The sequence below is a fragment of the Halichoerus grypus genome, chromosome 2 (assembly GCF_964656455.1).
Source record: "Halichoerus grypus chromosome 2, mHalGry1.hap1.1, whole genome shotgun sequence".
NCBI lineage: Eukaryota > Metazoa > Chordata > Mammalia > Carnivora > Phocidae > Halichoerus > Halichoerus grypus.
This window is the reverse complement of record NC_135713.1, coordinates 67,325,329-67,348,625: the sequence shown is the minus strand read 5'-3', so window position 1 is coordinate 67,348,625 and position 23,297 is coordinate 67,325,329. Positions and strand designations below refer to the sequence as shown.

The 23,297-nt window shown below is 38.3% G+C and overlaps 1 long non-coding RNA gene across 2 annotated transcripts in view; it reads left to right on the top strand.

The window, feature by feature from the left end:
• The window catches only part of LOC118534691 (uncharacterized), a 78,820-nt gene that overhangs the window by 16,500 nt on the left and 39,023 nt on the right, over nucleotides 1–23,297 (top strand). Inside the window, exon 1 of one of the 2 annotated variants that reach the window (XR_004916837.2) lies at nucleotides 18,681–19,030. The exons of the other annotated variant lie outside the window; for it this stretch is intronic. This is a non-coding gene — a long non-coding RNA (uncharacterized LOC118534691). Of the gene's footprint in view, nucleotides 1–18,680; nucleotides 19,031–23,297 lie in introns of those variants that run through there. 2 annotated transcript variants of the gene reach the window in all.

Here is a 23,297-nt window from a genome sequence, read left to right as displayed (position 1 = left end):
AAAGAATGAATTGAAATTCATAACTATGGGTCATTATGACAAGTGTAGGGACATTTTAGTTCTTTTTCTTCAGTACTCAGAATGAATGAATGTATAACAGACCAAAGATCATCTTAGACCTGGACAGTTGTGACTTTTGCCATAGGCTCAGTGCTTTAGTGGAACCCTCTCTAGTCTTGTTCTTATTGCTTCACTTCTGATGAGGAGAGGAGTGCCTTGGGGGCCAAGGGAACATGTCTGTTTAAAACCTACTCTCCTGTTGTAGACCATGTTCTGGGTACCCACAGTCTGGTATTGACTGGCCCCAGATCCACTTCCAGTGATTTTGTGTGCCTTTTTCTAAGACTTCTCTGAGGACAAAGGACAATTGTTTCAGGGGTGTGTGGATGGAGCTTGGATTTCTGGATTGCACATTCCGAGTATGCTTGTGAGGTCCTTCACCATGCGATTGCTAGTACGAACAAGACGGGGAAGTGGATGTCCTATGAGCTGGGTCTCTATTGGTACTCTTGCCCTGTACCCTGCAAATATTAGGTGTGGGTTAGTGTAGACATGTGCCAAACAACCTAGTCCCCTCCACCGTATCCACCGGTATACCTCCATAGTGAATTTTAGGCTTCTGGCTATATAACTAAATTTTTATTTTTTCTTGATTTGCTTCAAAGCTTTGACCCTCTTCCTTTTTGCTAAAACCCAAAGGCCAACCTCAGATTACATACCACTTTTTCAATCTTCTTAAATCTTTGTAGGGACAAAGAATGCTAAAGGCAGCACACATATACTCAATCAAGAAAGTAATTTTGGAAATGATGGTCTGCACAAATGGATAAGGCAATTAGGTAAGATGCCAGTAGGCATGCTTTTAATGCTCAGGGTGAAGCTATGTTGAGGGATTTTGTGTGTGTTTATAACTGATTGACCCCTGGCCTGCTTTAGTCCCTGCTTCTTGGAAATGATTTTCATATCCCCCGTTTTTCATCAGTGATTTCTTTCCTTTCCATATGGCAAGTGTGAGTCTGGCAAGGCTCAGTATCAGCAGGACTCTGAGATGAGTAGACAGAGTAGCTGTTCTGGGAATGGGTGTAATTTCACAGAAGCTAGCCAGGTCTGTCCTCTTCTCAATCTAATACCTCTCCTGGTCTGTAGTTCATGCCTTACAAAGTAGGGTTGGGGCTGGGCAGCAAAGGGATAGGAAATGGAAGACTCTGGGAACTTGAGAGAAGGGAAGAGGGATCAGTGAAGAGGTGAAAGGTATAGCAGAGAGATGGCAACTAAACTTGGTCTTTTATAAAGAGTTTTAATCAAGGAGAGGCTTGGCAAAGTGAACGCCTGTTTACAGATTGTATCATAGGCATTTAAAATCATTTCTTAGGGTAGATTCCTCAAAGTGAGCATAGATGGGTCAGAGGTATCAATATTTTGAGGCTCTTCATATCTATGTCAGATTGTAATCTGCACTCCAATTAGAAGTGTCTGAGGGTTCCTATTTTATAGGGTCTTTGCTGGTGTTAGCAATTACTTCTTTTTTATTATTTAAAAAAATGCTTTGCTTCATAGCCAAAATGTTACCTTCCAATTTTCATTTTATTTTCTATTATTAATGAATCAACTAGTTTTCAATATGTTGCCTTGTATTTTCTCTTTTAAAATTATTTGTTTAGGTCTTTTGCCCATATACGTATATTGGAATCTTAGTATTTTAGTTAGATAAACCTTCCTTTTAGATACCAAATGGCACAGCTAGCATATATATGTACAAAAGAGCATACCATGGAAATAGTGCAAAATGATAAGATAGCAAATGGCACAGCTAGTGTATGTATGTAAAAAGTGACCAGTGTAATGTGTTTTCAACCCAATGAACTTTTTTTTTTTTTTTTTTTGGTGTGTATACCCAGGCATGCTCTTTTCTTTTCTATTTTATTTTTAAAAAATTGGTTTGTGATATTATAGTAATTGAGTGATTTAGGATGAGGATACAACTGATTTTGTCCCATTACAAAACTATATTTAAAGGCTGATCATTTAAAATCCAGCCAGAAGCTACTGTGGGTCATCAACTGAATCATAACTGTAGCTAATTCTAACTTGTTTTTAAGTCAGCTAACAAATGTTTTTCTTGTAAGCACTGATATGTGATACATATAAGCTGATTTTCTCAGCAGCAGAAAAAAAAATTTAAAGAGCTTTTTGCTCCTGTGGGAAATATTACAGAGAGATCTGTTAAGAGAGAGGGAAGCTTGAGCCAAAGGCTTTCCCTTGGTCCCCAGAGACAGTGGAAATGAAATGGCCACTTGAATCACAGTCTCCATTTGCTATAGGAGTTTACACTGAAGCCTTCTTTCACGTAATTTTCTGGACTAGATTATTTCTAAATCATTTTTTTTTATTTTAAAAGAGTAACGCATATACCATGGGTGAAGAATGGGAAGGCATAATAAAATGTACTTGTATCTCAAACTAAATCAAACTTGATCTTTTCTGAGTGGTTCAAGAGGTTACTCTTTTCATTCATTTATTCATTGTTCAATTAGTATTTATTGAGCTCTGTGCTTAAGTCATGAAGCTAGGTGCAAAGGGGATATAAAAACAACTCAGGATCCTGCCTCACCAGCATGTGTGGTTGAGTAGGTATGATGTGGCACATTCTTAAACTGAAATAATCTAACTGAAATTGATAAACACGGAAGAGGTTCAGCCAAAGTGCCCTGGATATTCAGTGTGGGGAGAGCATCCAAATATTCCTACCTTGACGAGACTTTGGAACTGTTGCTTAGTGTTCCATGTCCTTGTGTTGTGTAGTCTGAGGACCTATACTGCGAATAGCAGAACTTCCTGGGTGTGCAGCGCCACTGCATTGCTGTCCAGCAGAGGATCCCTCCATGGTTAAAGGAGGCAATTGAGGTTTTGTGGCAAGGTAGCATACTTTTCTTCTGCTTTCCATTTGGGATATTATTTCTTACCCATTGAGTATAATCTGATGGTATTGAATTAGTGATGATGTCCTTCTTAACTAAATTTGACACATTAACTAAGCCATGCTAAACCTGTAAATCTACTCTAGAATTTGAAATCTAGAATAAAGTGACAGAATTCATCCTCTTTGGATTATTACTACAGTTCCTATTTCCAGTCTTGGTTTCTGCTCATTTCTGAGTCTGGTGCTCTAAACTTCCTGAGGTTATTTTTCAAAATCTTCACCTGAGGGAGGTTAGCTTGAGTTGAGTTTTTGGTACTACTATATGGAATATCTGTTGTTTCCTCTTCCAGACGCATTTTGACTGTTCTCTGCCCTGCTGTTTGTCTGTCCAGGAGGCTGACTTGAATGGACTATATCAAGAAGTTTCTCTTTACCTCTGGTTTCTGGTTGGGTTTTGACAAAACAGAGTTTGTATAGGAGAACAGAAGAAGGAGAGTGCGATCATATCTCTTTGTCCCTTCCTTGTGAAGTCGACCTTGGGCTGCTGTGTTTGTCAACTAGGTTCTGACTATAAGGGATGAAGAACTGCCATGCTAAGTAAACACAGAACACTACCAAATCTCTTATGCTAAAGTTAGGGAATTGGTAGCGAAGTGGTGAGACCCTGAGTATTGAACGAGATTAGATATGAGCAAGACTGAGAAATTTTTACTTCTGATTTTCCCAGAGCTCCCTCTTGAAGAGGGAGCCTGTTCTCATTCCTTTTCCATTTGAGGAAACTAACTCTCCTCTGCTTAAAGTTTTTCAATGACTGCCCTTGAGATAGTGTTTCAATTGCTTCAGAAGTTGATATCCATCTTCTTGGGCCTTCACCCCCTGCACATTTCCTTGTGGTCCATGAAAAGAGTTAGATCCTAACATTGACCAGGACTGCTTTAAAAAAGAAAAAAAAAAAGCCTATATACTGTAAAAGTAAATGGCCTTATAAAATGGGTTTGGAGGTATTCTCTTGTCTTAAATTTCTTGAAAGAGTTTAAGAAAGCTTGGTGTTAATTCTTTCTTCAATGTTTGGTAGAATTTACCAGTGAAGCCGTTTGGTCCTGGGTTATTCTTTTTGGGAATTTTTTTTTTAATATTGATTCAATCTCCTATTTGTTATTGATCTGTTTAGGTTTTCTTTTTTTTCATGATTCATTCTTGTTAGGTTGTATGTTTTTAAGAATTAATTTCTTCTAGGTTATCCAATTTGTTGGTGTATAATTGTCAAAAGTATTCGCAGCATTACCCTGATATCAAAATGAGACAAAGATATTACAAAACAAGCAAACAAACAAATTATAGGTGAATACCCACAATGAACATAGATGCAAACATCCTTGATAAAATGCTACATTAAAAGGATCATACACCATAACCAAGTAGGATTTAATCCTGGGATTCAGGTATGGTTCAACATACACAAATCAACTAATGTAATATACCACCTTAATAGAATGAAGGGAAAAAATAGAATAAAAGATAAAAACTACATGATCATCTCAATAGATACAAAGAAAGCATTTGGTAAAATTCAGCATCCTTTCATGACAAAAATGAGGTGTAGAAGAAATTCACTTCAACATAATCAATTCCATATATGAAAATCCCACAACTAATGTTACACTCAATGGTGAAAAATTAAAAAGTTTTTTTCTAAGATCATGAAGAATGCAAGGATGCCCACTCTCACTATTTCTATTAAACATAGTACTGGAAGTCCTAGCCAGAACAGCTGGGCAAGAAAAAGAAATAAAAGGCATACAAATCAGAAAGAAGTAAAATTACCTGTTTGCAGATGGCATGATCTTGTATATAGAAAACCCTAAAGACTTCATGAAAACAAAAACAGAATTTGATAAATTTGTAGGATACAAAATCAACATGCAAAAATCAGTTATGTTTCTATACACTACAAGGGAATGATTCAAAAAGGAAATTAAGAAAGCCATGCCACTTATAATAGCACCAAAAGGAATAAAATATTTAGGAATAACCTTAACCAAGGAGATAAAAGACTTGTACATTGAAAACTCTAAAACATTAATTAAAAAAATTAACGATACAAATAAATGGGAAGATATCCTATGTTCACAGATTGAAAGACTTAATGTTAAAATGTTCATACTACCCAAAGTGATCTACAGATTCAATGCAGTCCTTACCAAAATCCCAGTGACATTTTTTTATAGGAATAGGAAAGCAAATCCTAAAATTCATATGGTAACACAAAAACCTGAAATAGCCAAAGCAATCTTAAGAAAGAAGAGCAAAGGTAGAGGCATAAAAACAAACATATACCGATGGAACAGAATAGAGTCCAAAAATAAACCTATGCATATATAGTCAACTGATCTTCAGCAAAGCTGCTAAGAATACATAATGGGGAAAGGATTGTCTCTTCCACAAGTGGTGCTGGGAAAACTGGCTATCCATATGCAAAAGAATGAAATTGGAACCTTATCTTATACCCAAATATCAATTCAAAATTGATTAAAGACTTAAACATAAGAAACTAAAATTCTTAGAAGAAAACATAGGGGAAATCTTCATGATATTGGTCTAGACACTTATTTCTTGGATATAACACCAAAGGCACATGGAACAAAAACAGACAAGTGGGATTATGTCAAACTAAAATGTTTATGCACAGAAAAGGAAATAATCAACAAGAGTGAAAAGGCAACTTATGAAATGGTTGAAATTATTTGCAAACCGTGTATCTGATAAAGGGTTAATACTTTAAACATATAAGGAACTCCTACAACTTAATAGCTTAAAAATAGGTAATCTGATTTTAAAAGGGCAAAGAACTTTGAATAGACATTTCTCCAGAGAAGACATGCAAATGGCCAACAGGATATGAAAAGATGCTCACATTGTTAATCATCAAGTAAATGCAAATCAACCCACAATGAGATATCAGTTAACACTTAGGATGGTAAGTTAATTATTATCAAAAAACAAAAGACAATAAGTGTTGGTGAGAATGTAGAGAAATTGGAACACTTGAGCACTTTTGGTGGGACTGTAAGATGGTGTAACCACTATGGAAAATAGTATGGAGGACTCTCAAAAAATTGAAAGTAGAATTATGCTATGAAATTTGCTAGAAAATACAGTAGAAAATATGATCCAGCAATCTCACATCTGTGTGTGTGTGTGTGTGTGTGTGTGTGTATGTGTGTATAAAGATTTATTTATTTTAGAACAGGAGGAGCAGAGAGAGAGGGAGAGAGAATCTCAAGCAGACTCTTCACTGAGCACAGAGCCCAACGTGGGGCTTGATCCCAGGACCTGAGATCATGATCTGAGCCAAAACCAAGAGTCAGACGCTTAACTGTACCACCCAGGTGCCCCACATCTGACTATATATTGATATCAGGATCTCAAAAAGGTATCTATACTGCCATGTTCTTTGCAAAATTATTCACAATAGCTAAGACATGGAAATAACCAAAAAGTTCATTGATAGGTGAATGGATAAAGAAAATATGGTATATAAATACATTATTCAGCCTTAAAAAAGAAGGAAATCCTGCCATATATGATAACGTGGATGAATGTGGAGCATTTTTTTTTTTTTTTAAAGATTTTTTTATTTATTTATTTGAGAGAGAATGAGAGACAGAGAGCATGAGAGGGAGGAGGGTCAGAGGGAGAAGCAGACTCCCCGCTGAGCAGGGAGCCCGATGCGGGACTCGATCCTGGGACTCCAGGATCATGACCTGAGCCGAAGGCAGTCGCTTAACCAACTGAGCCACCCAGGCACCCGAATGTGGAGCATTTTACACTAAATGAAATAAACTAGTCACAGAATAACAAATGCTGCATGATTCCATTACTGTGAGGTATCTAAAATACTCAGACTCCTAGAAACAGAGAGTGGAATGGTGGTTGCCAGGGGCTTAGAGATGAAGGAAATGGGGAGTAGCTATCCATTGAATATAAACTTTCAATTGTATAAAATGAGGAAGTTATAGAGATCTGCTGTACAAAATTCTGTGTATAGTTAACAATACTGGATTGTGCACTTCAAAATTTGTTAAGGTAGTTCACAACTGTTCTTAACACAATAATAAAAAAAGAAAGAGAAATTTATTTCCAAACAATACATATTTCATTATCTGGGAAAATATAGCTGTAGAGGATATTATTGAGACAAGTGGCAAATTTCAAATACAGATAATGAATTATATAACATGTTGTATCTAAATCAAATTTCCTAATTTTGGTAATTGTATAGTACTTATGTAAGAGAATGTCCTTGCTCTTGGGAAATACATATTGAAGTATTTTGGGGTAACAGTGCATGATGTCTGCAGTGTCCTCAAATGGCAAATAATTTAGAAAAAAATAGGGAATGAGGATATGTTTATGTAGAGAAAGAGGAACAAAATTATGACTTGGATAAAAGTTTAATTCTCGTTGAATCTAGGTAAAGGTTATATTAAAGTTCTTCATACCATTCATGATGTATTTTTGAAGTTATATCTCAATAAAAAAACTAAGTGAAAAAGAAATACAGTTGCAGAAAACCCCACAAAACAGCAAAATGGCCTTGCCATTCTCTATCATTGGGAACCTGAAAAGTAAGCTATGAGTGAATTCTTGGGGTGTTTGAGCAACAGTGATAAAATATACTCAGAGAACCCACGAGCGCCTCTGCACTCCAGGAAACAAACTGAGGATTACAGAAGGGAGAAGGGTGGGGGGATGGGGTAACAGGGTGATGGGTATTAAGGAGGGCATGTGTGGTGATGGGCACTGGGTGTTATATGCAACTAATGAATTGTTGAACACTCCATCAAAAACTAATGATGGCTAATTGAACATAATAAAAAAATACAATCAGAGAAGGATAAATTCATGGAAGCGAGTACCCACTGGAATTCAAAATATAACATTTTGGCTTCAACACTTGGTAGAGGCATGAGTAGTTTGCTGGATTGACTGATCTAAATCTGTACCCAAAGTTGGCTTACAGTTAATAAGGTTAAAATGCTAGCTCTTCCCCATGCCTGCATTCTGAAGAGGTAGGAGTCTGATGTTGCAGGAAATAGGAAGCCGGAATGGATTTTTTATATGCAACCAACTCAGCCACTTTCGATCACCACTCTGGGAGAATGTGGAGGGTACTGCCTTCCCTGAAGCATTAGGAAATCATTGGTAAGGAGAACACCACCATTTTTGAAGATTTCTGAATTGCCAGTTCTCTGTTGGTCATATACAAGGTAGAGACATTTTAGTGGATTTGGGTTTTTTATCTCAATGGGAATGTCATATGGAGTTGTAGAGAACAGGTCGTAATGCAATTACTACAATAAAATCATGTCTAAAATGGTAATTAGAGGATTTTGACCTGCAGGAATTTCTGGCAATTTCTCCTTAGAAATGATATAGATGGGCAGCCTAATAGAATGCTTTTTGAAACATTTGAAATACATAGCAAAAAAGGGGGGGGCTGCCTAGGAAGAAAACAATTACCTAAAGTGGGATTTATCCATTTCCTAAGTCAGTGCATAGCCCCAGAGTCCCTTAAGTGAAGGTGAAGTAAAGTCCCTTTGAGGAACAACTGTGAAACAAACCCACAAACCTTTTTTCAGATATTCCTAGAGCCATTTTCCAGGGTGACTGTGCATGCAGGAAAATGGAACTCAGCTCTTCAGGGTTTATTGGGTACTGGCTCTGAACTTAAGACCCTTAGAGACCCGAAATGACGTGGTAGTTCACAAGTCATAAGGAGTTTATGGAGCTCAGGTGATATGGAGTCCTGCACACTGTCTGTCTAAAGGTGTGTCCAAAGGGACCAGGAACCCATCCTGAGGTTATTTTTCCCAGTTGTAAAACATATACTTAGTCATTGGAAAAACTTCCATATTGGTTTCCTGACTTGTGGATTGAGGAGAAAAAGCATAAGCCCAGTCTGTACTTCTATCTGTATAGTATGTCTGCACCAGTAAGAAGAGTTTGGCTGCTACACTGCAGTCCCACTCAGGGTGGCCTGGAAGACACCAGTGAACAGAAATCCTCCATAGGATCAGAACTTGTGGTTGTTTATTTTGTGTGAAAATGGAGACAGCTAAAGTATAGACATATAGTTGGCTCATGGGCAGTAGCTAACAGGCTGGTGGACTGATCAGGGCTTTGGAGATAACAATGCTGAAAAATTGGTGGCAAGGATCTCTGAGAGAGAGGTATGAATGGATCTCTCAGAATGGGTACAGCATATGACGATACTCATGTTCCATATAGCGCACATCAGAGGACATCCACTGAAGAGGTGGACAAGATTTCTTTCCCTTGATTGGCAATCTTTTTTCCTCAGTCACCTACTTCTAACCCAATGAGTCCAACTACAAAGTATTTAGAGTGGCAGGGATAAAAGTTATGCATGTGTTCAAACTTGTGGTCTTCCCTTCAGTTGGCTACTGCCACTCCTGACCACCCAAACCATCAACCATCAACCATATATACCAAAACAATGAACTCCTAAGGCACCATTGTCTGTCTGTCTGTCTGTCTGTCTTTTCTCTTTTCTCTCTCTCTTTCTCTCTTTTTTTAAGATTTATTTATTAGAGAGAGAGAGAGTGTGAGTGCAGGGTGGGGGCAGATGGAGAGAGAGAATCTCAAGCAGACTCTCCACTGAGCAAGGAACCTGACTTGGGGGGTTTGATGTCAAGACCCTGAGATCATGACCTGAGCCAAAAATCAGGAGTTGGATGCTTAACCAACTGAGCCACCCAGGTGCCCCAGGCACCATTTTCAAGGGAGGACCAGCAGTCAACCTGGTGGCATACTAGCTATATTTGACCACTCTCTAGATAGGGAGGGCATAGCTTTCTCCTTACAAGGGTAGATTCATATTTCAGGAAAGCTCAACCCACCATCCATGTGTCTGAGGAATGTTTTCTTCATTGTCATGGTTTACCAAATTACATCACATCTAGCATGGTTTACCAAATTACATCACATCACATCACATTTTACAGTAGAGTAAGTGCAGAAACACAGGCACACACCCATGGTCTCAGCCCTTGCTTTGCTGAGAAGCACTTGGCTCCATAGAATGATGGGATGGTCTGCTAGAAGTTCATTTACATTTCTAGCTAGGAAACACATTGTGAAGTTGAGATGCTGTGTGATAAGATGCAGATACCAGAAAAGCATTGCTCTTAGTTACTCATACACTAGTTTCTCTGTTAGCGAGACTATGTGCCTCATGGAACCAAAAAGTGAAGAAGAGAGGGTCTTACGATTACACGTAACAACCCATTTGGGAAACATTTGCTCCCTATCTCTGCAATTTAGGCCTTGGTGGGTTTGGACAGCTTAAAGTAGAAAGGAGGAATTATTTTACCAGCAAGCAGTCATTGTTGTGACATACTGGATGTTCTGGTGATTTTGGTTTCTTTGTGGCACAGAAGAGCATCATTGTTCTGTCTGGGGTGATTGTCCCAATTACCAGGAAGAAACATGATTTCTGATAATCATTGAAGGCAGAGAGTTGAAGGGGACCCAGGGGATTTAATGGGGAATTTCTTATACAGTCAACAATCTATACTCAATAGTTCCGGTCAATGGAAAAACTAAAACAATCCAATTAAGACTGCTAAAACCTTAGATTTTGTAGAACTAGAAGTTTGGGCCACACCATCAGGTAAAGTTTTTGCCTAGTTGAAGTCCTGGTGGAGATGACGGAATCATGGGATGGGATGGGATGAAGATTATCAACTCAGGTTTCATGACTAGCTACAGAAGCAGCAATTCTAGCAGTTATGTTTTGTTCTATATTTTTTTCTTCCCTCCTTTTCTCCTCTTCTTCATTTGATGGACACAAATGGTGACTAAGATTTTAGGTTTGAGTGGGACTTAATGATATCAGCCTTTTCTAATGCTTTAACTAATGAGATATTGTATAACATCTGTATTGGGGACACATGACTTAAAAACTTCTTTTTAACTTTATTGAGGAAGAATTGACAAATACAATTATATATACTTAAAGTGTTCAATGTGATGACTCTTATACATCGTGGACTGATTACCAAGATCAAGATCATTAATACATCTGTCATCTCACATTATTTACTCTTTTCTTTCCTTCTGTGGTGAGCATGATAAAGATCTACTCTAAGCATCTTTCAAGTATACCTGTATTATAAACTAGACTCACCATTGCTATGCATTAGAGCCTCAGAACTTACTCTAAAACTTATTACTAGAAATCTATACTTACATCACCCCATTTTCCTCTTCTCCAGCCCCTGGCAACAACCATTCTACTCTCTGTTTCCAAAAAATTGGCTTTTATTTATTTTTAGATTCCACCTATAAGTGATACATACCTTACAGTGTTGGTTTTTCTCTGCCTTATTTCCCTTAATATAACCCCCTCTAGTTTCTTCCATGTTGTCACAAATGGCAGGATTTCCTTCTCTTGTAAGTCTGAATAATATTCCATTGTGTATCTGTATCTATATATGTCACATTTCCTTGATCCATCAAAGGCCATTTAGGTTTTTTTCCATATCTTGGCTGCTGTGAATATGCTGTGATGAACATGGGTGTGCAGGTATCTTTTTTGAGATGCTGGTTTCACTTCCTTTGGATATATACCCAAGGATGGGATTGCTAGATCATATGGTAGTTGAATTTTTAATTTTTTGAGGACCCGCCATACTGTTTTCCATAATGGATGACTCACTTCTTATCTGGATAAAGGATAAGAGTAGATACTGGTGGGGTAAAAAGGTAGACCATTCTAAATATCTTCTGATATCACCCTAGATTCTCTTCATTTTTCTCCATCCTGGTCTTTACCTCCGAAGGCTATGGATTCCACTTTGGTTTTACCACTGGGAGTCTCTGTAGGATTGCTTCAGGTGTTTGGGTCCCTTGACTAGGAGTGGCATCTTTTATACAGCTCTCTTCTTTCGGGTTCTATTAACCCCTCTCTTGTTACTGCACTCTTCCTTTGTGGTTCTTCTACACTGACCCACAGCTGTGTGAATAGCATTTTGACGCTCCTTGGCATATTCCAGAATATGTTACCATTTCTTGTTGGGACCCTGACTGATATAGTTGCTTAACACAACACAGTGGCAAATAAAATGAACCAAAATCCAAGTGTGCATTTATCTCCACTTACGTTGACATTGTAGTGATCACTAACCTTCTGAATCATCAAAAAGTGTAGTAAAAGTTTAAGATGTGAAACACTTTATGATATCCCATGTTTAATACATAGATGTTATTTTAGTACTATGATAAACTTTAGAAATATTTTATAACATTTTAAGGGCTGAAGAAACAGAGCCAGAAATATTAAAACACTTAGCCAAAATGATGAAGTAGTACCAGAAATGTGACTAGAATCTTGTACTGTTCTCAGAATAACCACTATTCTTTGGCTTGTGCAATATCAAAACTTGGCATTTTTATTTATCCTCATTAGCAAAGCTTTTCCATAATTCATTTAGATCAGTATGTCCTATCTTTATGGATATAATACAATTTATACAGTCAGTCATTGGAAATGACTTCACGGAATCCTTGACAAATTTGGTGAATTTTAGATTGTAACTTTTTTTTTTTTTTCCAAATTATACACTGAACTTCTTGAGGTCTAGACTTTGATTTTGATTTCTATACACTTAATGCTTAGTACAGTGTCTATCACTGGATCTGATAGTGTCTATCATGGAATACTTCGATCTATTCACTATAATAGGTTGCTTAATAAATAAGTGTCCATCATTAGCTGGGTAAAAATTTAGAGAAGTCTTTTCTGAATGGCCTGCTTTCCCTGAATATCTTTAAATGGTACAAAACCTTTTAAATTTGTTTTTCTGGACATGTTGAATATGAAGCCAAGAGCCTGTGCTTTTATAAAGTGTCTTTTTTATCTTCAAAGTTTAGATCACACAGCTGCAGTCAGCATTGTTTTATAACCAGGAGCATACCTTCTCATTTAAGCTCCTCCTCGCTCCCCGGGAGCTTTCTGGGACTTCACCATCAGCTCTGTAATTATAGAATCAGGAAGCACGTCTTTGAAATTCAGAACTTGCTCTTCAGGTGGTCTGTTGGGACATCCTCAGGTATTTATGTATGATGAGCTTTATTGACAGAATCACTTCTACTTTCCTAGATAGACTGAGAGCCTGGCCAGGGCTATACAGCCAGTTTTTTGTGTCAAGGACACTAGCGAAGAGAGGCTGACAGACCTGTGGGAATCCCCTGAGGATGTGTGTTCTGGAGACTGACCCAAGCCAAGGTCATTTGCAGCCTGTCCCTGCAGGTTGGCAGTGATATCCATGCGCAGGAGCTTTAAAACTGAAGTTGTTAGAATAGTGGTAGGATATCTAATATGGTTCAGGTCACTTAATTATTGAACTTTTCATCTTCAAATGGAAAGGAATAAAATGAAGTCTTTAGACCCTGTGCATTGGACTACCAGATGCAATTTCATTTAGTGATATTGTGGTATTGAATCCACATAAGAATGTACGTGTGAACATAATGGAGAGAAGGGTATATCACATTAAAATTATAACAATCCAAGAGGCTGGAGGAACACACAGGTTTATTTTTTTTTCCAACCATCTCTGTACTGCCTCTTAAAATAAATAAGCTTGCTGTGTCTCCTCAAGGCAGCTGCCTAATATTGTTATGTTTCTACAGAGTCCTGAATAAAGGAATTGCTCGTTCTTTTCAGTTTTCACTTTGAGCTGTTAAATTACATCTTCAATGAAAGGGAAAATGACACTTGCTAAGAAATGACACAATCCTTTGACTTCTTTATTTTCTTAGCCTCATGCCATTTTGGAGTCAGCAACTGAGAATGGTGGTAGAGATTGGAGGGCATAGAGGGAGGAAGAGACCAGCATTTCCAGGCCTACTGGATTTTAAACACCATCATGTGGATAGGTGTTAATGCCTGGAGAAAACGAAATGACTGAGTATTTGCAAAAGAGAAAAATAAAGTGTGTGAAAAGTCAGTGAGGGAGAGAGAAGTTTCTGCTTTTAATGTTTGATCACAGAAGTCGTCAGCCTGTGGTTTATATCCACCAGGACTTTAGGATGTCATTTTTGTGGCATTTTTTGGGGGGGTATGAAATGAATATTGCTACTCTTGCATAGAATTGATACGTACAACTCAAATAATCAGGACAAATCAGAGTCTTATTTACACCTACTGCTGTTTGCTTGGTTTGCCTTGGTAATTTTCAGTAGCCAGAGGAATTGAGTGAGTTAGAAATATGATGTGCTGTTGTGTCGGAAATGAGGGAAGGATGAAGAATGGAAGGAGAAGCTTCCATGGTGGCCGGTCTCTGGGGAAACCTTACTTTCTCTCCTACTTTCCAAAGACATCTTTGTCTTCTGTTTTCTCCTCACGTTCACAGCTCTGCACGGTAGACCTTTGTAAACAACAGCCAGTCTACATCTTCTCTGTGGATTTGGGTTTCCTTAGAATGCCAATGGCATAAGGAGAATAGGTAGTTCTGACACAGATTCCTGGGCTGGTTGCTATTAACAAACAATTAGGTGGGTGTAACAACTGATGTGGTTAAAATATCACCTCAGAAAATGTCCCTGCCCAAAAGAGAGAACAGTGAGTTCATGAGTGACTTCCTCTACACACATACCAGGGGCTGTGAGATAGTCCTAGTGGGCAGAGAGAATATTCAGTCCTCTGTGGTTTGCAGGGAATGGCTGTGATGTCATTGCTAGCGAACAAGAATGTTACCTGTGAATGAGTCAAGAATCAACACATCACTCAGCTCAACCAAGTCAGACCTGTGATCTCTGGAGACTCATACATCCCAGACACAATTTCCTTCTTTGCTATAAGTCAGTCACTATGTGAAATTGTGTTAATTCTTCTAAGCCCCTAGAGTCAGGTGGCAGTGCTAAGAGAGTATCAATAGAGCTTCACAGAATGTCAATCTTACAGGGAATGAGCATTTTTTTAGGGGAAAATTTGGTTATTCCCTCATAAAATAGAGAATCAGGGGTCCTTTGCTATCCTCTGCCTATTCTTTCTACCTCATTTTTCACTCAATCTTTTATTGATCCAATATTTACAGAGAACCTACTTTGTCACACCACTGTGCTAGTCACAACGTATATAAAGACAAATGTGACGTAGATGGAATTCACAATTTGCCTTTCCTGTGCTTCCAACCGTACACCTACTTCTATATCAAGAATGCTTAATCTCAGCTATGTGGTCAGTCAGTTCCTGAAGCAGTCTGCAAAATTGTATGTGTGTATATATGCAGAGAGGATCCATAGTTTGCATCACATTTTTTTTTTTTTAAGATTTTATTTATTTTATTTGACAAAGGGAGAGAGCCAGTGAGAGCAGGAACACAAGCGGGGGAGTGGGAGAGGGAGAAGCAGGCTTCCCGCCGAGCAGGGAGCCCGATGCGGCGCTCGATCCCAGGACCCTGGGATCATGACCTGAGCCGAAGGCAGACGCTTAACGACTGAGCCACCCAGGCGCCCCTTGCATCACATTTTTAAGTGGGCCTAGAGAATAAATCTTCTATCATTATAATTGTTCCTGGGAATTTGAGTAGATAAGTGGATGTGTTTGATTAAATTGGCAGATTTTAGACATTGGATTATACATACAAGCCAAAAATTGTTAAACTTCAAGATGAGAAGAGATCACAAAACAGTTGTGCAAGAGTGTCTAACTTCTGCAGAGCAGAGAGAATGTTGTTTGCACCTTTCACTGGTCATCTGGGGCTTTGTATAAGTGATTGCTCAACACATTGCACACATAAATACTGCAAAACGAAAGAATTCGACTCACCATCAGCCACTGATCTACTTTTTACAAATCTAGCTATTTTTGGTCATTTTATAACTTTGACTTTTTAGAAACTAGGATGTTCTTTGAAGTATGGGATAGTGTTTTGCTACATTTTACCATTTAGGTATATTTATTGTTGTGATCTGTTTTTGACTACTTAAAATATCATGTATTTTAAACTTTGCAGTGTAAATAATCAACGTAATTTGGGATGACAATCAGCAAATTACTGAACTGGGTACTTTGCTGTCAGAAAAATAACCATTGTTGACTTAATGGTAGAAAAACTCACAAATTATAAAGTGTTTCAAATTTTATTAGCACTTTTATTGACATTAAGTTTCATGACAACTGTATTAGATAAGAACTGCTATCCCTGTATTACAGACATGAAACTGATGGTTAATTGCAATCCACCTTCTTTGAAATTATTAGCTATGCTTGAGTATTAGATAAGCAAAGCAGATGTGTAGAAAGTCCCCTTATTACTTAAATCTAAATATAACATTTGTCGAATGTTTTATCTAATGCATTAAATATAAATGGCTTTAGTGAATGCAAAAATCATTTTTCAATAGCTGTGTCAACACAATCTTTGATTAATAAATGTGTAGTCAGTGTTCCTTATTGAGGACATTTACCTTTTATGCCTTTGTTCTGTTAGAGCAGAATGTTTCTAGATTCAGCAGTTGCCTATCCCAGGGTTTTAGAGTAGATAGAAATGCTAGTGGTATTTTTTAGGAAATAAACCGCTAACAACCGGCTACTATTTGCCAGGTGTATAGCAGGTGCTTTACACACATGAACATGGACTTGTAAGAACAAGCCTTTGTGGCAGAAAATATTTCAGATGAGGAAATTGGTGTTCAGAAAGTTGAATAACCTTTTTAAAGTTACTCAGTCCATGACATGTCCACCTGGGATTCCAATTTAAGTCCTTTTGATTCAAAAACTCACCCCATTACCCATGAACTCTTCTAGGAGCAAATTTGGAGGAAATACTGAAAAATGAAGTTAACTGCTAGGACTCTCACGTTAGTTACCTGCCCACTGGGTCACATGTTCTCCTGGAGACCAATAAAGGAAAGGCAGTGCCAGCCCAAGCTGATAGAAATGGACAAAAGACATGCCTGTTGCGGATTCGTTAATCCATTTGTTCCCAGGGAGTCGATTTAATGGTGGCACAAACACAGTCCAAATGTGAAGAACTGTTTAGGGTCTCTCAAAGTGAATAGCACTATTAGCTTTGACTAGAGATGAGCAGAATAAAGGTGGCAAATATCTCTGCTCCTGTTCTTTGGCTCTGAAAGTCATCATCCCCAAATCATTGAAGCCTCGGTGAATTTTAACACTACCTTCTAAGAGGATTCCTGTTTGCTGAGGGTGGAGACGCTGAAGCATCTCTTGAATGACCTTGAATAGCTGTATGAGGTTTGCAGAATCAGTAATTCCACATTTGAGTCTCTGACTGTATCCTTTAGATGATTTAGTGTATATGTGTGTTATGTGTGTTTGTGTATCTAGGTACTATTAACACATAAAACATATGCCATATATCAAGGGCTAACATTCACTCAATATTGCATGCCTCTGGATATGTTATATTTATGATAGCTAATCTTGATATTAAATCTGTAAGACATTATCATCCCAATTTTACAAATGAGTAAACTGAGTCTCATGAAAATTAATATTCCCTGCACCTAGTACAATATTGTAGTCTACTGTGCTGCCTCAGACGCTAAATGCATTGTCTGTTGCAGACCCAGATACATACATGTAAACACACTTATCCATAAGTGTGTCAGGGACAGGACTTTTAAATTTATATTTCAGAATAATGTTGTTAGAATAAGCAATAGTACTATATGATAAAAATAATTTTTCTTTAATTTTTATTTAACTAGTTTGCCTGAATCCATAGTAGAGTAGCCAAAAACATCATTGTCAAATTTCAGTGATTAATTTGACCTAGAAAACTTGAAAAGGAGATTTTAATAATAATAATTTAAAAAACCCTCTCCATGACAAGTCCTGTTTTTTTTTTTAAAGGGCAAAAAGAATAAGGGCTATTTTTGCCCTGTCATCTCTGTGGCCACCAGTGAAATGTAAAGGTGCTTATGTGACAGGTATAGTGAGCTGATGTTGTGCTGTAGATTCTATGACAGAACCTATAATTGCATTTTCTCCTTTTATTTCTTTAGAAAGAGGAATATAGACAACTTTCATGTGTGAAATCAGGTAACAGTAAAACTTTGTCTCAGAGATCTGAGCACACAGAGAAAGTATTTGATATTGAGTGTTGGAAAGAAGGTTTTTAATTTTCACTTATATTAGGGGCAAGACTGAGGGGAAAGTCCCTGAGCAAAGTAGGAAGAAAGAAGGCCCAATTTAGCCTGTAGTGGACAAAGGAAGAATTTCATCATTTAATTTGTTAACATAAAGAGACAAACTGCCTGATTACATGAGCGCGTACCATTTATTTTCTTCACTGTTTTGGTTAGCTGTGGAAAGATGTCTCTTTCCAATACAAGCCATGGATTCTCTGGGCTCAAACAAACAGGAGCAGGAGTGGCAAACCTAAGGGCGTGAAGAGGTAGGACAGGAAGCAGTGTAGGGGGAAGCCGAGAATCAATTCCTTGAGTAGCCAAGTGGGCCTCCTCCGCCTTGCTCTTCTGGGGCCTGTGGTCTTTCTGAATAGAGAAGATCAATGCCCATCTCATGGACAGTACAGTAGTTAGCTAGTGGCCCTGCTCATTAACCTACCTTTAGTGGGTAGCTGCTGTCTATAGAAGGATTAATTTATTATTTCATGGTGTGAACATTAAAACAACACAACAAAAACATCCTGTCCAAGTGGCATCTGATTCTGTTGCATTTATCTGTCCGTCTTTCTTTTCTTTTCTTTTTTTCTTTTTTCTTTTCTTTCTTTTCTCTTCTTTTCTTTTTTCTTTTCTTTTCTTTCTTTTCATTTCCTTTCTTTCTTTCTTTCTTTCTTTCTTTCTTTCTTTCTTTCTTTCTTTCTTCTTTCTTTCAACTGAGAGAAAGAGAAGGGGAAGGAACAGAGGGAGAGGGACAAGAAGACTCTGCACTGAATGCAGAGCCCGACATGGGGCTGGATCCCACAACCCATGACCTGAGACGAAACCAAGAGTTGGACAGTCAACCAACAGAGCCGCCCAGGCGCCCCTGTTTTTCAAAATAATCAGTGTTTGATTCCTGTAGCTTAGAGTTGGACATACAACAAGGAGGTAAGAGGAAAAGAGAGACTTGGTTCTTGGGAATAAATCATAATTATTACCACCACATATGGGATGCCAGACACAGTACCTACAATATCTTAATCTTCACAATATTCTTGTGGGATGGGTATGGTATAATGTCCCCTGGTGGTTAAGTGTGGACTCTGGGGTCCTTCATGCCCTCTCTTTTGGCAAGTGACTTAACTTTTCTAAACCTCAGTATTTTCATATGTAAAATGAGGATAACAGCAGCTGCCTTGTAAAGGTGACCTGTGAAATGCCTAGCACAATGCCTGGCACAGTAGAAACTATTCATTGTTAGTTTTTATGAGAAGTACGGAAGGTTAAGCAATTTAGTCAAGGTCACAAAGTTAGTGTGTGGCAAGGAGAGATTCATATGTAGTTTTGGTTGGTTCTAAAGCTCCTTTTGCTCCTGTACTACCAATCGCATTTATTTCTTTGTGTTTAAAAATAAGACCGTTTCTTCTGAAAACCAAACTTCACATGCGGAGTCATGTTGAAGATAGAAGGATGCTTTCAAATGGTCCAAATTCCAGATCTAGGTTAGATATCAGATGCCATACTTGGCCCCAATGCTAACTGAGAAAGAAAGAGACAGAAACAGACACAGAGAGAGACAGAGAGAGAAAGGGAAGGAGGGAGGAGGGAAGGAGGCCCCTACCTTTAAGAGTTCAAATTTAACAAACAAATCCTATCCTAGGGCCCAAGGATTCATTAGAAATGAAGAATGAGGAACAGAGTCCTCTTAACTAGGCAGAATCCTTAGGAGTATTAGTGATGACTCTTACAGTTGCAGCTGACACAAATCCACTTCTAACTACCTTGGGCAACAAAAGGGAGTTTGATGGAAGGCTTTGGGAGTAAGTAACGTGCTCATGTGTAGAGTTGAAAGGGGGTAGTGATACTTCTCTGTTCCAGCAACAATTGGAAGCAGTAACCAGATGACACCAGAACTCCTTTGGGATGTTTTACATCAGCTTCAACCTGCATTTCAGCTGTATTCTTATTTTTAAATACAGACTTGCAGAGACCATGGCTGCTGACAGTTTCCAAGTTTCATGACTTGCAGTTTCATCACTATAGAGTCTAAATAATCAGTTATCATTTCAAATCCCAAAGAGGAGTTCTGGCTGACCCCACTGAGGTCCAGCACAAGGTCTATGGGACCATGGCATTAAGAACCATTTAGAATTAGGGGCGCCTGGGTGGCTCAGTCGTTAAGCATCTGCCTTTGGCCCAGGTCATGATCCCAGGGTCCTGGGATCAAGCCCCGCATCGGGCTCCCTGCTCAGTGGGGAGCCTGCTTCTCCCTCTCCCACTCCCCCCTCGCTTGTGTTCCCTCTCTCGCTGTGTCTCTGTCAAATAAATAAATAAAATCTTAAAAAAAAAAAAAAAAGAACCATTTAGAATTAGAGGAGGAGCAACTCTGTTCTACAAAGTGGGGACTTGCAGATAGACAACTCTCCAGCTACCTCAGGAAGCTGGAAAGCAGAAGGCTATTTGTGTTCAAAATGGGTTCACCAAAGTGTAAACTTATGATATGTGAGGCATACATATGGGCATACATGTTTAAAATATGTGTGTGGGGACTCTTTTCTAAGAAAACTTAAAACACCATACTACTCTTGAGCAGATTTTCCTAAAATGCGTGGCAATCAGACTATCCTTCTCATCTCATTTTGCAATCTTTTATTCTTCTAAATGTATAATGGAACTCTACAAGAAGCCAGGATATTTGGGGGAGATGGAGCTTTAACTTTTAAGGCTAATGGTAAAAAGCACAGTTACATTCTTCTAAAACATGCCACTGAGATTTCAAATCCCAAACTTGATCAATCCAATAACATACTTGTTGAAGCTTTTCTATTTATTTGAAAGCACACACAAATGACCCCTGATTTTCTCTTTTTCTTTTTCTGTTTTTGTTTAATTCTTATCACTAATTACCTCCATTATGGGCATATAAAATTGGTGTTTTCCAGAGCCCCAGTTTACTCCAAATCTATTATATTTTTAAACATGAGCTTTCCCCCAATGAAAGTATATTAGAGTTAAAATGTGGTCACTTCTTTTTCATCTTCTTCCAAAATGGGGATATTTCCCCAAAAGTGTTTGTTTTCATCCTTTTCTCTCTCTCCTTTGGTAAATGTATTCACTCCCATAGTTCTTTTACCTTAATATTGTTGACTCTCAAATCTGCAATCCCACCTTTTCTCTGTCTTTCATATCCAGTTTCCTATGAATCTGTCTGCATCTACAACTCAAGATGTGCAGGGTAGAACTCATTACCCGTCCTCTACAACCTGTTCCTTCCTGGGACTTCCAAAAAGTAAATGACTACTAATTGCTCAGCCACTGAGACTTGAGTCATATTCTCAAATGACTCCTCCGTCACCCTACCAACCCCAGTCAGCATCCAATATCTTACCAATTCTGCTTCTTGTTCTCCCAGTTCTCAGAACCCTCATTCAGGTCCATATCTTTTCTTGCCTAGACTTAAAAAACAAAAAACTAAAAACTAAAAACATTTTTATTTAAAATAAGTTTAAGCTTGGGGTGCCTGGGTGGCTCAGGTAAGCATCGTCTGCCTTTGGCTCAGGTCATGATCCCAGGGTCCTAGGACAGAGCCCCACATCAGGCTCCCTGTTCAGCAAGGGGGGAGTCTTTTTCTTCCTCTGCCCCTCCCCCTGCTCATGCTTGTGCTCTCTCTCTCTCTCTGAAATATAAAATCTTTAAAAAAAATAACTTACAGAAAAGTTATGTAAATGATACAGAGAGCTCTAATATCTCTCACTCAGCTTTCCAAAAGTTGACATCTTGTCTAACCATGATGCATTTATAAAAATTAACATTGGTAACCATATTATCAACTGGACTCTAGCCTTTATTTGAATTTCACCAGTTTTCCCACTCATGTCCTTGATCTGTTCCAGGATCCAATCCTGGATCCACATCACATTTAGTTGTCATGAATCCTTCATTCTCAACAACCTGTCACACTTCCTCAGTCTTCCCTCGTCTTTTATGACCTTGACACTTTTGAAGACTATAGGCCAATTATTTTGTAGAATGTCCTTTCATTTGGATTTGTTTGCTTGTTTTTCATGATTAGGTTGAGGGTATGCATTGTGTTTTAGCCTGTATTTTTGCAGTCACCCTTTAAATTGGTTCTTTGCTTCTAGTTTCCTTCCAGTTTCTTTATCACATTGCATATGCAGTTATCCTTTTGAAATATAGATTTATCTGTGTCCTTACTCCTGCACAAAATAACTTTTAGGGACACCCAATCATTTTTTAGATGAAGTCCACATCTCTTAGCCTGACATTCAAGGCCTTGTATAGTCTGGTCCCAAGCCACATTTCCTGACTACTCTTGGCTCATGCTAAACTGGTGATCCTGAAGGCAGACTGATCTGACTTTTCCATCTTCTGTGCTGGACTCTGTGGCTCTGAGTCTCCTCCTCTTCATGCTTACCCTATATGATATATATTATTATTATCCTCATTTTACAAACAAGGAAGCCAGAACTCAGATCCATAAACTTCCCCAAGGTCAACAACCAGACTTGATATGCAAACTCAAGATTATTTCCCCTTCAGAAGTCAAGGGATTTAACCTCTCTGCTATACTGTAAGCCCCTTTAGTAAAAACTCCAGGTCTTACTCATTTTGAATTTTCTCACAGAATCCAGCACAATGTCTTGTTCATAGTATGGCTCCAATATATGTTGGCTGAATGGATGAATGAGTAAATATTGAATTTCAGGATAAAAAATGTACCATTGTGATTGTGAAGGGTGCAAAAAGAGAATCAGAAGTTGCTTATATCAGCATTACACCCAGATAAAGATTTATTGGAATGTGTATTGTACACCAATCCTGTTTCCTTATTAGCAAGGTGCATTCCAAAGCTGCATCCATACTTGGTTCTTTCTCTAGTCATCTTTGGAATTTAAATTATTTATAAGAAGTCTGGGTATTTTCTTAATCTACCTTTGAACCAAATCACACTCACTCCCAGCGCAGTCCTTGCTGTGTGACTGGCACCTTGGTAACTAACAACAGAGTTGCCATATTGGAATGGAGAATGGGCTTGGAATTTGAGAGCTCCAACAGAAAGATCCTTAGACCTCTCTGTTCAGGCAGGGAGCAAGGGAGCTGCTGGAAAGAGAGGGCGTGATGGTAGAGTATTTTGATACCACTACAGGGAGGTGACCCTCTGCCCTTTCCTTTGTATGCTAGATTGCATTGAAAT